Here is a 15,506-nt window from a genome sequence, read left to right as displayed (position 1 = left end):
TGGATTAGAGACCTAAATGTAAGACCAGACACTCTAAAACTCTTAGAGGAAAACATAGGAAGAACACTCTTTGACATAAATCACAGCAAGATCTTTTTTTGATTCACCTCCTAGAGTAATGGAAATAAAAACAAAAATAAACAAATGGGACCTAATGAAACTTAAAAGCTTTTGCAAAGCTAAGGAAACTACAAACAAGACGAAAAGACAACCCTCAGAATGGGAGAAAATATTTGCAAACGAATCAATGGACAAAGGATTAATCCTCAAAATATATAAACAGCTCATGCAACTCAATATTAAGAAAACAAACAACCCAATGCAAAAATGGGCAGAAGACCTAAATAGACATTTTTCCAAAGAAGACTTACATATGGCCAAGAAGCACATGAAGAGCTGCTCAACATCACTAATTATTAGAGAAATGCAAATCAAAACTACAGTGAGGCATCACCTCACACCAGTTAGAATGGGCATCATCAGAAAATCTACAAACAACAAATGCTGGAGAGGGTGTGGAGAAAAGGGAACCCTCTTGCACTGTTGGCGGGAATGTAAATTGATACAGCCACTATAGAGAACAGTCTGGAGGTTCCTTAAAAAAGTAAACATAGAGTTACCATATGACCCAGCTATCCCACTACTGGGCATATACCCAGAGAAAACCATAATTCAAAAAGACACATGCACCCTAATGTTCATTGCAGCACTATTTACAATAGCCAGGTCATGGAAGCAACCTAAATGCCCATCAACAGACAAATGGATAAAGAAGATATGGTACATATATACAATGGAATATTACTCAGCCATAAAAAGGAACAAAATTGGGTCATGTAGAGACATGGATGAATCTAGAGCCTGTCATACAGAGTGAAGTAAGTCAGAAAGAAAAACAAATATCATATATTAATGCATATATGTGGAACCTAGAAAAATGGTACAGATGAACCGGTTTGCAGGGCAGAAATTGAGACACAGACGTAGAGAACAAATGTATGGACACCAATGGGGGAAAAGTGGCAGGGGGGTGGTGGGGGTGGGATGAATTGGGAGATTGGGATTGGCATATATACACTAATATGTATAAAATGGATAACTAATAACCTGCTGTATTAAAAAAATAAATAAAATAAAATGCAAAAATTCAAAAAAGAAATATATGAATAAATATGCTAAAGTTGTAAACAGAATAAAATACTTAAGTGCATCTTAAAAAAAATAAAATAAAAACACAGATCATCAGAGTGGATAAAACATATAAGACCTAAAAATATGTTATCTACTCATTTAATAAACCCATTTTAAATATAAAGACACAGCTAGATTAAATGGAGAAAGGCATACCATGTTAACTATAATCAAGTGAAAAACAGAGTAACAATATTAATTTCAGTCAAAGCAGACTTCAGAAAAAAGAAAGTGATCAGAGATACAGAGGAATATTACATAATGATAAAGCAATGAAATCTTGAGGGAGACATAATAATCCCTAACATACATGTACCTAACCAAAATCATCAAAAGAATTAAGGCAAAAACTAACAGAACTGCAAAAAGAAACAGAGGAATCCACTATTAAGTTGAAAACTTCAATACCCCTCTTTCAGCACTTGGCAGATCCAGCAGGCAGAAATCAGTACAGATATAGTTGATATGAACAGTACTCTACAAATAAGAGTCCAAGAGAGTGGTCCACTTAACATGTTAAGAATTGTGGAGAGGGGGAGGACTTCCAGAAAGTTGGTATGAGTGGTTCATAGTGAAACTGCACACTTTAGATGGGACTCCAACCCAGATGCACCTCAGTTGGGACTTGAACCCACAATCTTCTAACTGAAACCCCACAGCTAGTCTCAGGACGCAGTGAAGCTCAAGTTCTTTATGTGTTGGCACAGAAGGAATTCAGCAAAAGGCAAAGTGATAGGCAAGTAGCAGATTTATTAATATAGGATGCTTGTGAAGTATACAAGCAAGCAGGCAAAAGGGCTCTGCCCCTAGAACTAAGTGGGTTACATTTTTAAAATCAAAGGAAAAGTGTGGAGGGAGAGAAGACTACCTTCTTCCTCTTCCTTTGTAAAGATGTTGTAGGAAAATGGGGCATGAGAGGATGGTCATGTCCCAGGTCTCAGGCAAATTCCTGGGACAAGCCACCAAGTTGAGGGTCTTTGGCTTCATGCAGCAAAGAATTCAAGAATGAGCCATAGTAAAGTGAAAGCAGAGATACATATTCCATAGGCAGAATGTAGTTCATGTCAAACCCAGGACATTTAGCTGTTCTGTTATCCATTGATGTGAAGTGACCTGAAGTACCTCGGGGAATGGGAAGGGCAAGGTCAGAGCACAATGGGCATGACCAGTCGGGATTTCCTTGAGAACGTGGCTTTCTCTCTTATTGTCGCTCCCTTATTCACTTCAGTGATCATCAGCAGGCACTCTAATTCCTACTCTAAAGAGAATTGTTTGACCTCTGTTCTTTTTTTTTTTTCTTTTTTAGTTTGCGGTATGCAGGCCTCTCATTATTGTGGCCTCTCCCGTTGCGGAGCACAGGCTCCGGACGCGCAGGCTCAGTGGCCATGGCTCACGGGCCCAGCCGCTCCGCGGCATGTGGGATCTTCCCGGACCAGGGCACGAACCAGCGTCCCCTGCATTGGCAGGCGGACTCTCAACCACTGTGCCACCAGGGAAGCCCTTTACCTCTGTTCTTAATAAAAGTTAAATAGCTGATAGAGCAGTTTGGTGAGAGCTCATGGTTTTTATTTCACCCAATATACCGGCATATTATGCACTTGAGTCATCTGTTTTGCAGTATGAGTTTTAAGACCTGCACTATAGTCCATTATATTGACTGATAACCCAGGGTTTGGTAAGTCATTTCCTCTTTTAGAATATTTTGGTTGCTTTCCTTCTATTCCAGGGCTTCTCACCTTCAGCACTATTGACTCTTTGTGCTAGATAATCCTCCGTTGCTGGCATCTATCCACTAAGTGTCAACATCCCCTCCCCCCAGTGGTGAGCAAAATATCTCCAAAAATTGCCAAATGTCCCCTCAGGGATAGAATCACCTCGAATTGAGAACCACTGCCCTATTAAAAACACATTTTAATTGTTGCTTTCATTATAAGAGTGACACAAATTTATTGAAAACAAGTGTTTAAAATACAGAAAAATAAAATAAAGTGAAAATCAGCATTTTATTTACTGCAACATAGTTACTTAAAACATTTGGTTACATTTCAGTATATTTTATTTTTGTCTGATATTAAATTTAAATTTATTATGTCATTTGGCATCCTATAATTTTACAGTTTTTATTCAATATTCTTATGAACATTTCTTCATGTCCTTAAATAGTCTTTAAAAAGGTGGTTTTGAATGGGTATATAGTGTCCAATTGCATGGTAGTGTTCCTTTTTTTGTTTGTTTTCTTTCAATTTAGAGGAATTCTTCTGAGCCCAAGTCAAACTTTAGGTTCTTTGGTATAACGAGCTCTTTGTCGAACATGAAAATGATTCTGAACAAAGGCCTTTTTATCATTTTGTTTAGTAAAGAAGATATGGAGGCAACCAATTGGACCTGTAGTGATTCAATATACACTTAGTGTTTTAATTTTCTAATTTTGGGTACTATCCACTTAGATAAACTTCACGTTAAAATGTTTCAAATCCAAAGACACCTAAAGTTTGATTTAACTAATGGAAGAATTGATACTAGTTTAAAAATAATTGTGAGATAGCTTTTGACAATGTGCTAAGCACTGGATTTACAGATTTATCAGACGATTTAATCCCACTCTTTAGGTGGCTAAAAATAAATAAGACATGCACAAAAGTAACTACAATGTACATTGTAATGAGAATGAGAACTAAGACACATATGCAAAATATAATGGAAATTCAGAAGAAGGAAAGAGTTCAGTGGGTGAGATCAGGATAGGCATGGATGAGGAAGCAGTACTTAAAGAAAGAACAGAATTCTGACATTGCAAGCAAGGTAAGGAAAAGGAGAGCCTTCCTGAAAGAAGGAATGACTTGAGCATTGAAGAAGGACACTAAGTGATAAGATAGGAGGGCAGTGGAAAAGCCTGGAATTGTAGATGAAGGCATTTGGCATGAAGAGGGAAGGAGTGGAAATGCAAGGAAGAAAAGGGAAAGGGAAGGAGCAGAAGTTAATGAGAATCTATTCTTGCCAGCTGCTGTGCTATAAGTTTTACTTACATCATTTCAGCACTCACATCTCCATGTTTAAAATGAGAAGACCAAGACACATAGTCACCCAGCTTTTAAATGGCAGACATGGCTACGTAGTTAACAAATGGTCGAGATGAGATTAAAGCAGAGGATTTCCCCTGATTGTCTTTAAATTAGCCTATGTTACCTTTAAAATGTCATATATTCTATTACTTACATTCAGTACAAATAAATCTAAAAATCCTCTTTCTCAAGCCTTTCCTCTTAAGCTAAATCCATCAATGCTCTCAGGGTCCTCTGGACACCTACTTGGTTGCCCCTTCCATGATGCGATACTTTATGTATACAGATCTGCCTACTTTCCTCAACGCACTCCCTGCAATATGGTAAATTTCTCGAGAGTCAAGAAAATATCTTCATCATCTCTATGGCTTCAGTGACGGGATCAGAGTAAGTGTCCCCAGATATTCACTGATTAGAAAAACAGAATCCAAGCAGGGGTACTGAAACTAGCATTTCCACATTTCCCAAAATTGTTGTCAGTGTGCCTCTCTTCCAAAGTAATTATAAAAATACAGCAAATGCTTTTATCTAGTTCTTGACTCCACATTTTTTTGGTGGATCTTGGCTTGATAGAGGTCCTCAAATACTACAAAGAAAACCTGCTGATAGCATGTTGCATGCAGGAGTGAGGGTGTTAAGTTTGCTTTAAATTTAGGCTTAGAACTGGATTGATTTTTGTACTAAGAGTGTAATTTCCAGGTATTTGTTTTAATAACGAAAAGTACTTGAAATGACTGCTATTTAGCAGTAAGTTTATAGCTAATTAGGGGAGCATCTCACTGATGCTCACTAATGAGAGGAAGAACTATTACTGATCAGGGTGTGAAAGTTTCGAGGATAGCATCATAAAATGCAGTTTGCTCAATTCTGTAAATATATGCTGTTTACTTTATTCACAATAACCCATAGATGACTCAAGTGCATAATATGCCGGTATATTAGGTGAAATAAAAATCATGAGCTCTCACCAAAGTGCTCTATCATCGGCTATTAAATTTTTATTAAGAACAGAGGTAAAACAATTCTCTTCGGAGTAGGAATTGGAGTGCCTGCTGATGATCACTGAAGTGAATAAGGAAGCGACAATAAGAGAGAAAGCCACGTTCTCAAGGAAATCCCGACTGGTCATGCCCATTGTGCTCTGACCTTGCCCTTCCCATTCCCCGAGGTACTTCAGGTCACTTCACATCAATGGATAACAGAACAGCTAAATGTCCTGGAGTGAGGGCTGCAGTGTGTGAAGATACAAAGGCCACTCTTGGGATGGGTGTCTGAATGTAGGTTTTGTTGTCAGGACAGAAAGCAGCCTCAGAGCCAGCAAGCCAAGTGCAGGATGCCACGGTGAGATGTGAGCTTTAGAGAAAGTCACCACCTCAGCCCCAGCTTCCGTGGGGCTGGGAATGGTGTAGACAAAGGCCAGAATATTGGAGAAGAGCCTAAACTGGACAAGCTACTTAGGGAGGAGCTGGAACTTGGGAAGGTGAAAGAAAAGGGCTATTTTTATAAACAAAATACATAGCCTCAGCAAAACAAAGAGAGGGCAGTTCAGTGGGGTAATTGTTTTCACTCCAGTGCTTCATTTTCTGTTTTACTGGGAGTGAGCTGACAGAATCAGTCAGTTTTTCCAGCTTTGAAAAGACTTGAGGTTGTGTTCAAGTGTCTCACCAAGATAAAGACGTTCAGATGAAAACTTAAAGTGGGTGTACAACTAGAATATTCGGTTTTATATAGAATATTTTTATTTAAGTATTTCTTACCTATCTTATGGGTCAAAAAAAGCACAATTGCTAAAAATTGAGACTACCTAAGAATGTGCCATCAGCTCAGTCCAAAAGCAACGGCCTGGAAGGTCAGACCATACCGAGAAAAGAGCACAAACCTTGAAACTGAACAGTCCTGAGCTTAAGATTTGATATTGTCACAAGCTGGCTGTGTGATTTTCAGCAAGTTACCAAGCCTCTCTGATCTTGCAGATTTCTCATCTACATCTGGGATGATACTATGGGCTGCTAGGAATTGTTTGTCTTAATCCATTTGGACTGGTATAACAAAATACCACAGACTGGCTGGCTTATACACAACAAAAATTTCTTTCAATTCTGGAGGCTGGAAGTCCAAGATCAGGGTGCTGTTAGATGCAATGTCTGGTGAGGGCTCACTTCCTCATGGGCAGTTGTCTTCTCATTGTAACCTAACATGGCAGAAGGGGTGAGGAAGACTTCTGGGGCCTCTTTTACAAGGGCACTAATCCCATTCATGAGGGTCTGATCATGACCTAATCACTTCTGTCATAAGGGACTAAGGGACGAGAGTAGAAATGGGTCATATTCTGTTATAGGCTACTACACTGTTCCTTGTGATGTTGCAGTCATTTATTTCTTATTCATATGCTATAATCATCCAATACATTGTTACTATTACTATATTTAACAGTTATTAGATCCATTAAGAGTAAGAAAAATAAAATATTTACCTTTCCTTCATTGATTTCTTCTCCAGTGCTTTTCCTTTCTTTATGTAACTAAAGTTTCTGATCACATCATTTTCCTTCTCCCTGAAAAATTTCTTTTGCCATTTCTCACAGGACAGAACTGCTACAATGAAATTCCTTGAATTTTGTGTGTCTGAGAGAATCTTTATTTTTCCTTCATTCTGAAGGCCAATTTCTCTGGATGTAGAATTCTAGATTGGTAGGATTTTCTTTTCCTTTCCACTATTTAAATACTTCACGCCACTCTTTTCTTGCTTGCATGATTTCTTATGAGAAGAATACGGTTATTCTTAACCTTAATCCACTATTTGCAAGATATTTCTCCCCCACCCCCGCTGCATTCTTTCAAAATTTTCTCTTTGTGTTTGGTTTTTGCACTTTGAATGTGATGTCCCTAGGTGTCAAATTTTTGGTATTTATTCTGTGTGGTGTTTTCTGAGCTTCCTGGGTCTATGGTTTGATGTCTGTCATTAATTTTGGAAAATTCTTATACATTATTGTATCAAATATTTCTTCTGTTCCTTTCTTTCTTCTCCATCTGGTATTTCAAGTATGCATATGCTACAACTTTTTATTCTCTTCTGTTTTCCCATTCCTTTTTTCTGTTTGAATTTCATCTTGTCCAATCTACTGATGAGCCATTAAAGGCATTCTTCATTTCTGTTTATAGTGTTTTTGATTTCTAACACTTCTTTTTGACTCCTCCTTAAAGTTTCCATCTCTTTGCTTATATTACTCATCTGTTCTTGCATGTTGTCTACTTTTTCTATTAGAGTCTTTAACAGATTTATTTTAAATCTCAACCTGCTAATTCTAAAATCTGGGTCTTAATCTGGTGCTGATGCTTGCTTCGTCTTTTCAAACTGTGAGTTTTGGTATTTCTTCATTTGTTTTTGTTTACTGCCTTTTAGGTCACCTTGTGATTTTTGTTGAAATCTGGACATGAACATGATACATTGGGTAATAGGAACTCAAGTAAATAGGTCTTTAGTGTAAGGTTTTATGCTAATATAGCTAGGAGTTGTATTTAATATTTGCCATACGTGTAGAGGAAAGAGGCTTCAATGTCCTCTAGTATCCTTATTTTTGTCTGTCCTTTGACTTTGGAGTTTCTCCTTGTGCTGCTTCTCAGACAGGGTCTATTTCTTGCAGCTCCTGCTGCCAGAATCCACTGTTATTTATTGGAGCCTGTTGTGAGGAGGGAAACTTTCTACAATCTTATGACAAATCATTCCTTTAATTGCCCTGTGTCCCTATGCTGTTTCTTTAACACATGTTTCTTAGTAATTTTCCCCTATGTGAGACCCCAAAAAGGGCTAGAGAGGGCTGAAATCTAGGAAATGACCCACACTTGGGTGGGATAAGGCTCTGGTAAAGTATTTGCTTTCTAAATTGGAGTAGGCCTTTGTAATGAAGAATGCTCTGTTATTTCACAATGGTTACTTCCCCCAACCCACTGCCAGAGCCGTGAAGGGGTCTTTCTTGGCTCTTTACCTTGAGAACACAGTGATGTTCCTAGAGGTATAACCCAGGAAAGTGTGGGTCTCAGGAATTTCTTCTCTCAGACTAGTTCACATTCAGCCTCCACAATTTGTCAAAATTCTGATTTATCTTTCTACCAGTTTATGGCTCCGGTGGATCTTGTTCCAGGTAACAGATGTCAGCCTTCACTTTTTGTATTCACCTAACCCTCCAGATTTGGGTGTGGAAATTTTCCCTGTAACCTCAGTCTCTAATAGGTCCAAAAAAAGTGGTTGATTTTTAGTTTGCTCAGCTTTTATCTTGTTGTAAGTGTAGAGGTGATGACTACCAAGACCTTTACATAGTGGAGCTGAAGCCAGAAGTGTCTTTCATTCGTTATTTTATTCAACAACTGTGAAGCCTATGGCAAAATGACTGCATTTCCCTTTTAAGATTCTCTTCTCTCCTGTCTTTGCCAGCATTCACTAGTTTTCCTCTTCTCTCTCACCAGTTCATTCTTAATTGTTTTTCCCTCTAATCCTAGATTCTCAATTACTGCCACCCTATACGTTCTCACTGAGCTTGCCTTTAGCACCATGAATATGATGCAGAATTCCCAATCTGTATCATCATCCCAGATATGATTTCCCATAACCTTATTTTCAATGGCCAATTGGGTTTCTTCAAATGGAGGTACCAAACAACCTTCAGAAAAGAGATGTCAAAAGTTGAACTCAAACCACTGCAGTTGCCTACTGACAGTGTGCCCTGACAGGAATTCAGGATAGAGAAAAACAGGAAGCATTCTGTGCTTTGGATACTGGTCCTAAATAGTTAAGATGCATATCTAAGGAATAATTTCAATGAACCCAGATTCTTGCGTATTCCCATACATAGAAAAGCACTAAAATCATTAACTTGAGATACATTTTTTTTTTCTGATTAACAGTAATCTTTTGATGTTCAACTACATGTTTTGTCCAGCAAAAACACCTCATATATATCCTGGCTCCTCCCTTACCTCTTTGGAGCAGTTCCTCAGAGCTCTCTGAGACATGTCTCCCAGACTAGAATCCTCAGTAAGATCCTGGAATAAAATTTAACTCATAACTTGTAGATTGGGCATTTTTCTTCAGTCAACAGAGGGATGGGTTGAGGGGATGGTAAAACATCATGAGGCTTACTGTTCGTACCAATATTCAGCTGTTTTTCTTAAATAAACCCTCCTTGGAATGTTGCAGGCCAAAAAAAAAAAACCTCAAACTCATAATCTTAATCCCATTCCTATTTGCCTTCTTCATTTCCCATCTTGATGGATAGCACAACCATTGATCAAACAACCAAATGAGTAAACCTGAACCCTTAATCTCTCAAGTGATGTTTGCAAATTTATTCCCATCTTTTAATTATGAATCCTCTTCTCCGTATCTACTGGCATGGACTTTGTTCAATTCTCCACCATTTTCATTATTTCTCACCCAGACTATGGCAATAAATCCTAAATAATCTCTCTTGGCCAATCCAATGTTTATACCTCCATAATACTACAAAATGGAGCTTTCAAACATGATAACCTGACTATTATTCCTCTGCTTAAGTTTTTCCATGGCTTTGAAAACCTGTAATATAAAGTGAAAATTCTTGAACCTGGTAATTAAAGCCTTTAACTTTACACCCTGGCTTAACTCCGTAGTCTCATCTTCCTGTTATTTTTCTAAATACATGATTTGCTTCCATCATTTTGAACTACTCACAGCTCACCCTATTATAACATAATTTTTACCCTTTTTTCTTTTTGTCTTCAGTGCTCTTCCCATAGCTTTTTGCTTGAATAATTCTTTCTGAACTTTCAAGGCCAAGTTCAAGCAACACCTCTTCTTTGGAAGTCTTCCTCTGTCTCTTCCTCACATCATCCTTCCTGCCACTCCCATACTAACTCAGTGACCCTCTTTGTGTACTACCTTTAGACTTCAAACATAGCCTGAAGTAACATGATCTCCTAGACTGGATCTTGAAACAGAAAAAAAGGAGAAAACTAGTAACATTGGAATAAACCTACAGTTCAGTTAATAGCAATGTACCAATGTGCATTTCTTAGTTTAGACAATGTACCACAGAAATATAAGATAATAACATTAGGGGACTCTCACACCTAAAACTGAATGAAGAATATATAACCCTGGACTATCTTTGTATGTCTAAACATATTCAAAAATGAAATATTTATTTAAAAATTCACACGCAAAAAAGCCTTGCATTTACTTCTTTCATAGCAGTTCCTGTTACTACTTGAGTGACCTCAGATACAATACTGATCTCACTGCCCTCGCCTTAGTTTACGTTTCTATAAAATTAGGTTAACAATAGCACTCATCTCTGATACTCTTTGTGAGGACTGACTCAGAGAAGCCACGTGAAGGACTAAGCACAGGATCTCCAACCTAGCAAGCACTCACTTAGCATTAGTTATTATTATTATTATTATCATTGATGAAATAATTAATCTTTTCATATCCCCCACTGGACTCTGAACTCCTTAAGTGCCTAGCATGGTATCTGTCAAACAAAAAATACTCGGTAAATATTTGTGGAACAAATATTGAATGAAAGTATAGATTCTAATATTTTCCTCTTCTCTCCCTAGATAGATATGCTTCTCATAACATGACAGAAATAAATCCCCTGCTGGTTGGATTAGTTCGGTGATCAGAATTCACATCAGTATCACCATCGCTTGCTCTCCTACCAAACTCTTCTCCACTTCAGACCTTGAAAGAAACTGCATTTCATCCCCATCCTAGAACTCATGCCCTCTATTTATTCTACTGTACCAAAGAAATCTAAACTGCAGAAGTATATTTTTCCAGACAACACATTTTTGGAAGTCAAAACTCTCCTTTTATCGAATTTCTAGCTTTATGGTCAATGAGAATTTTCAACTTGCCCCTAGATAGAAATTCTTTCTTACTATTGTACAGTCTTCAGAATTAAAATGGATAAGTTGTAACTGTGAAGTGTTGAGTCAATCAGGAATCATAAAATTTGCAGAGCAGAAAAAAGTTTTTTAACCACTCAGGATTAATTCAATAAAGTCACTGAATTTCAAGCTAACAAGATACTTAAATTATGCATAATCTGAATGTTAAATTATCTACCTGAGGACACATAAGCAATGATCACTTTCAATGCCATTGCTCCTTTTATTGTCCCATGTCCCCTGCACACCATAGGTGATCAAGCCTATATTCTACCTTTTACTATTTCTTATTCATTTTTAATATATCAGCATGAGCATCATTCCTCCTGGGAAAAGTCCTGATGTGCATCTGCATGCACACCACAAACATGCACACACATACACACACCACAAACATTCACACACACACAAACCAGATTTGGTACTATGTGCTCCCATAGCAGCTGGTTCTCCTTCGTCAAAACACTTATACACTTATTTCAATTTTATTTTTGTTCGTCTTACCTGCTCGACTTTAAACTCCATGGTCAAATAACCATGTCTACCTGGTTCTTTATTTATTTCTATTTTTAAGTACAGTAAGAAATGTTTAATTCAACCCTGTTGAATGACAAATGAATGAATGAATAAAAAATAATTTTTTAAATCTTAGTAACCCTGAATACCAGGTCCCAAATACTCTGGAGTTAAAATTGACATTAGAGAAGTGGGTATTTGTATTTTTCTCTATATGTTGCATATTCTAAAAGACAAGCATGCAACAAATACGGCCAAGAGTTTGCTCTCCCACCCCTTCTTAATCCAATTCATCTTAGACACTTGGTCCAGACTGCGAGAAAATGTTTGGCATAGACATTTTCTTTCACTGAAGTAATTCTACAAACTGATATGATCGAAAGATACTATCATTTGAAAAATTACTGTGACAAACGCTGGCTATTTCCTTTTGTTATTCCCACCCAGTGAACCCAAATTTAGAAATAATTTATATCCAGAATATATTTTATCCCTAAGAATCACAGGAAAGTGAAGAAGCAATTTCTTTAAATACATTTTAATAACACAAAATACAACATTCTCAATAAGCAACAACTATGTCAACATATAGCATTTTGCAGTAGAAATACTGCGATAGAAACAGGTTTTTTATATGTGTGTGGGTAGGAAAAATGCCGCTCTAAGGCTTTCATGCTGAATGTGCTTTGTGTGATTGAGGAATTTTCCAAAGCCTGCTATAATTTGTGGTTCTTCCTCTTCTTGACTGTCTCATTATCCTCATATATTGGCCAAAATTTTTAACCACATTCCTAAATGTCACCCTCCAGTACTGCCAAATATATGTATATAAACAATAGACATTAAACCGCTGGTGGTTTCATAGAAGAAAACTTTCCTGCTCCTCGCTAGCAGTGATGACAAGATAAAGCCATGGGGCACCTGTATATCTTTCCTTCAAGCTAAATAACCTCAATAGTATGTTGAGAGAATAAATTAGTCCTGAGTTTCTTCAGCATCCTGATACATTTCTACAAGCATTTATTATACTGCAAAGTAATTATTCATATATGGACTGATTTCCCGGGTGGATTACAACTCCTTGCATGTAGAGTCTGTATCATATCTGCCTACATATCTCCAGGTTCTAGAACAATGCTCAGAACAAAACAAATTTTCAATAAATGCTTCTTGAATGCATGTGTATTAAAATCCTAATAATGCCTCTTAACTACTATACTAATTTTGAAACAATAGCATGTCATAATTAATTTATGTGGTTAACTATAGTGCACAATGTAATATTTCTGAATGATCAATTACCTTTCATCTTCCACCTTTACAGGGCCTTTCTTCATGAACAGCCTACTGTTCGTGTGTTGCCATTTGCCTCCTGTAAAATAATTAGATATGTGAAACCAAAAACAGATTATTAGATCAGATAAATCCAGTGCTTCTTTTTTAGGGTATAAATTGAAAATAATTTCATAATAAAATGAGGATCCTTTCCCAAATGACTAATACACATTTTTTTGGAAAATCTCATTAAACCATTGAAGAAACTAAGATAGCAAAGATTCCTTCAGCAGAAAAGAAGTAAAAACATTAAGACAATCAAGATTAAAGATTTTTGTTTCTAATCTTGAACTGATCTCTCTCTGCTCCAAGAAAATTAACATCTTACATTTTTTACCTCTTTCTCCACAGCCATGGGCTGCAGTTGCCCCTCTTGTTAATCAGAAAGAAGCAAATGCTATTCTTTCTAATTCTCTTTCCTTTTTTCTTCTCCATGAATTCCTCTATAAATTTACCACCTTCAGCCTTCCTTTATTATGCTTCTACAGTATCTCCCTTAACAATTGCATGAATTAAGCTCTTACGCTTATGCAAACAATTAATCAAATCTCTAGCCCCAGTCCTGCTTAATTAAACTCCAGTACATTTCTCTGGACCTGTTGGACACTACCTTCTGTAGTCCTTCTGAAAGTTCAAGTCTGTTATTTACAAAATGGAGCTCATCAATTTCAACTGAAGTACTCTCTTTCTTTTATGCTCTTCATTTCCATTTATGTTAGCATCATTCCACCCATCAGTAAACTTTACAGTTATAAATGAATCTTCTCTCTCTTATTTGGTCCTTGGGTCCAATAAGTTTCCAACTCCTCTCTGAACCTGTGTAATAACTTACCCCATCCTTCTACCACTTTTATTTATATTATCACTTGGCCAGTTCAGGCTTTTTTATTTCACATATCTACTACTATAATATTATCCAGTCTACCTATCATATACCTAATATTCCTCCAATTATTTTCTATTCCATTATTAAAAACAATCTGTATGGAAAAAAAAAGAAGGACATGGTTCTGAAAAGGTGGTATGCTGATTATGACTTGCTACCTTTCCCAGACAAAATGCTATGCGTTCACTAAATCTAATTAATTTTATTACTGGGTTGACAGGAAGGCTACATTCCCCAGCTCATGTGGATTTAATTATAGATACATGAGTAAGTTCTGGTCAATGGAATATAGGTCAATATCATGCATATGACTTCCAAATTGGCCTAATACTCCCTTACACAATCCTCCACTCCTTTTATCTTCTACCTTTTGTGGTTGTCACAGAAGATTCACAGTTCTTTAAATGACTGTGTAGCACAAAGCTCCCCACAGACTCTGTTGACTACAGTGAACTTTCACATGAGAGAGAAATACACTTATTGTGCTACAATTCTAAGATTTGGCATTTGAGATTTCTTTCCAGCATTTGCCTACCCTAATACCCTACTCCTCCACCCCCATCTCCAATATATATGCTACTCTTCAGCTAAATGACTGTTGGGCAGAAGGATGGTTGATGTCAGTGAGAATTTGGTCACTACAGAAGCCTCAGCAGGAAGAACGTGTACAGGGCTCTCTCTCTCGTAGTTTGGGAAACACCCAGGAGACTAGCAGGAGAAAGCTCCAAGGTGAGGATCAGAATACAGTAAATCATTAAAACAGCTTGACCCTGAGAGATGCATGGGTATCTAGTAGAGAAAGTCAACACAACCCTGGACCCAGTGACAGAGGCTGAACACATGCAGTGTCTGAAGCTGAAAGAGCATAAGAAAGCCTGGGAGCAGTGAGAATACTTCCTAGAGGCTCTCAGGAAAGCTGGGTTTCTGCCTGCAGTTGCACCTCCAGCCCACTAAGGTACAGACTGCTGTGCTTTTTGTACCACCCATTGTCAAAAATAGGATACACTTCTGACATTCTAAGGCTACAAGTTTTATTTGGGGGGTGAACTTTTGGCTTTCTGTTACATTTGAATTTTTGTATAATCAATACTTTTGAAAAATGTATATATACAAATTTAATCTGAAATTAAGGCATAGTCAACATTTTAAAATTACCACTCTGCTCTGATTTACAGAAATTTCTTTTTTTATATGATCAAGTTACTCTTTCAATACATTGACTCATTAATAGGTTTAGGTGAGATTTTGATCACTGGAAATAGTTCATCTTCAGGCCAGTTGACTGTGTTGGTGGCAATCTTGCATTTAATTTTATCCAGATACACCAGACTTCAAGGTCATATATGCTGAAATATATATCTAATACACTGGGCTACATTAAACACCCATCTTCTCACAAAAACACACTACCCTTTGTAGTCTCATTAAGACACGCACTGAAACACATAATTTATAAATTCTATTTTGTGTGATTCACAACAGAAAAATATATGGTGTATTTATAATAATTGCTCTATCAAGTATACTTCTATACTTTTAATAGAACAGCTCTTTATTTTTTACAGGGTGTTCCAGAGAAACAGTTAC

Source organism: Globicephala melas, chromosome 14 (assembly GCF_963455315.2).
Source record: "Globicephala melas chromosome 14, mGloMel1.2, whole genome shotgun sequence".
Taxonomy (NCBI): Eukaryota; Metazoa; Chordata; class Mammalia; order Artiodactyla; family Delphinidae; genus Globicephala; species Globicephala melas.
The sequence above is the reverse complement of the archived record's forward strand: the minus strand, read 5'-3'. Positions refer to the sequence as shown.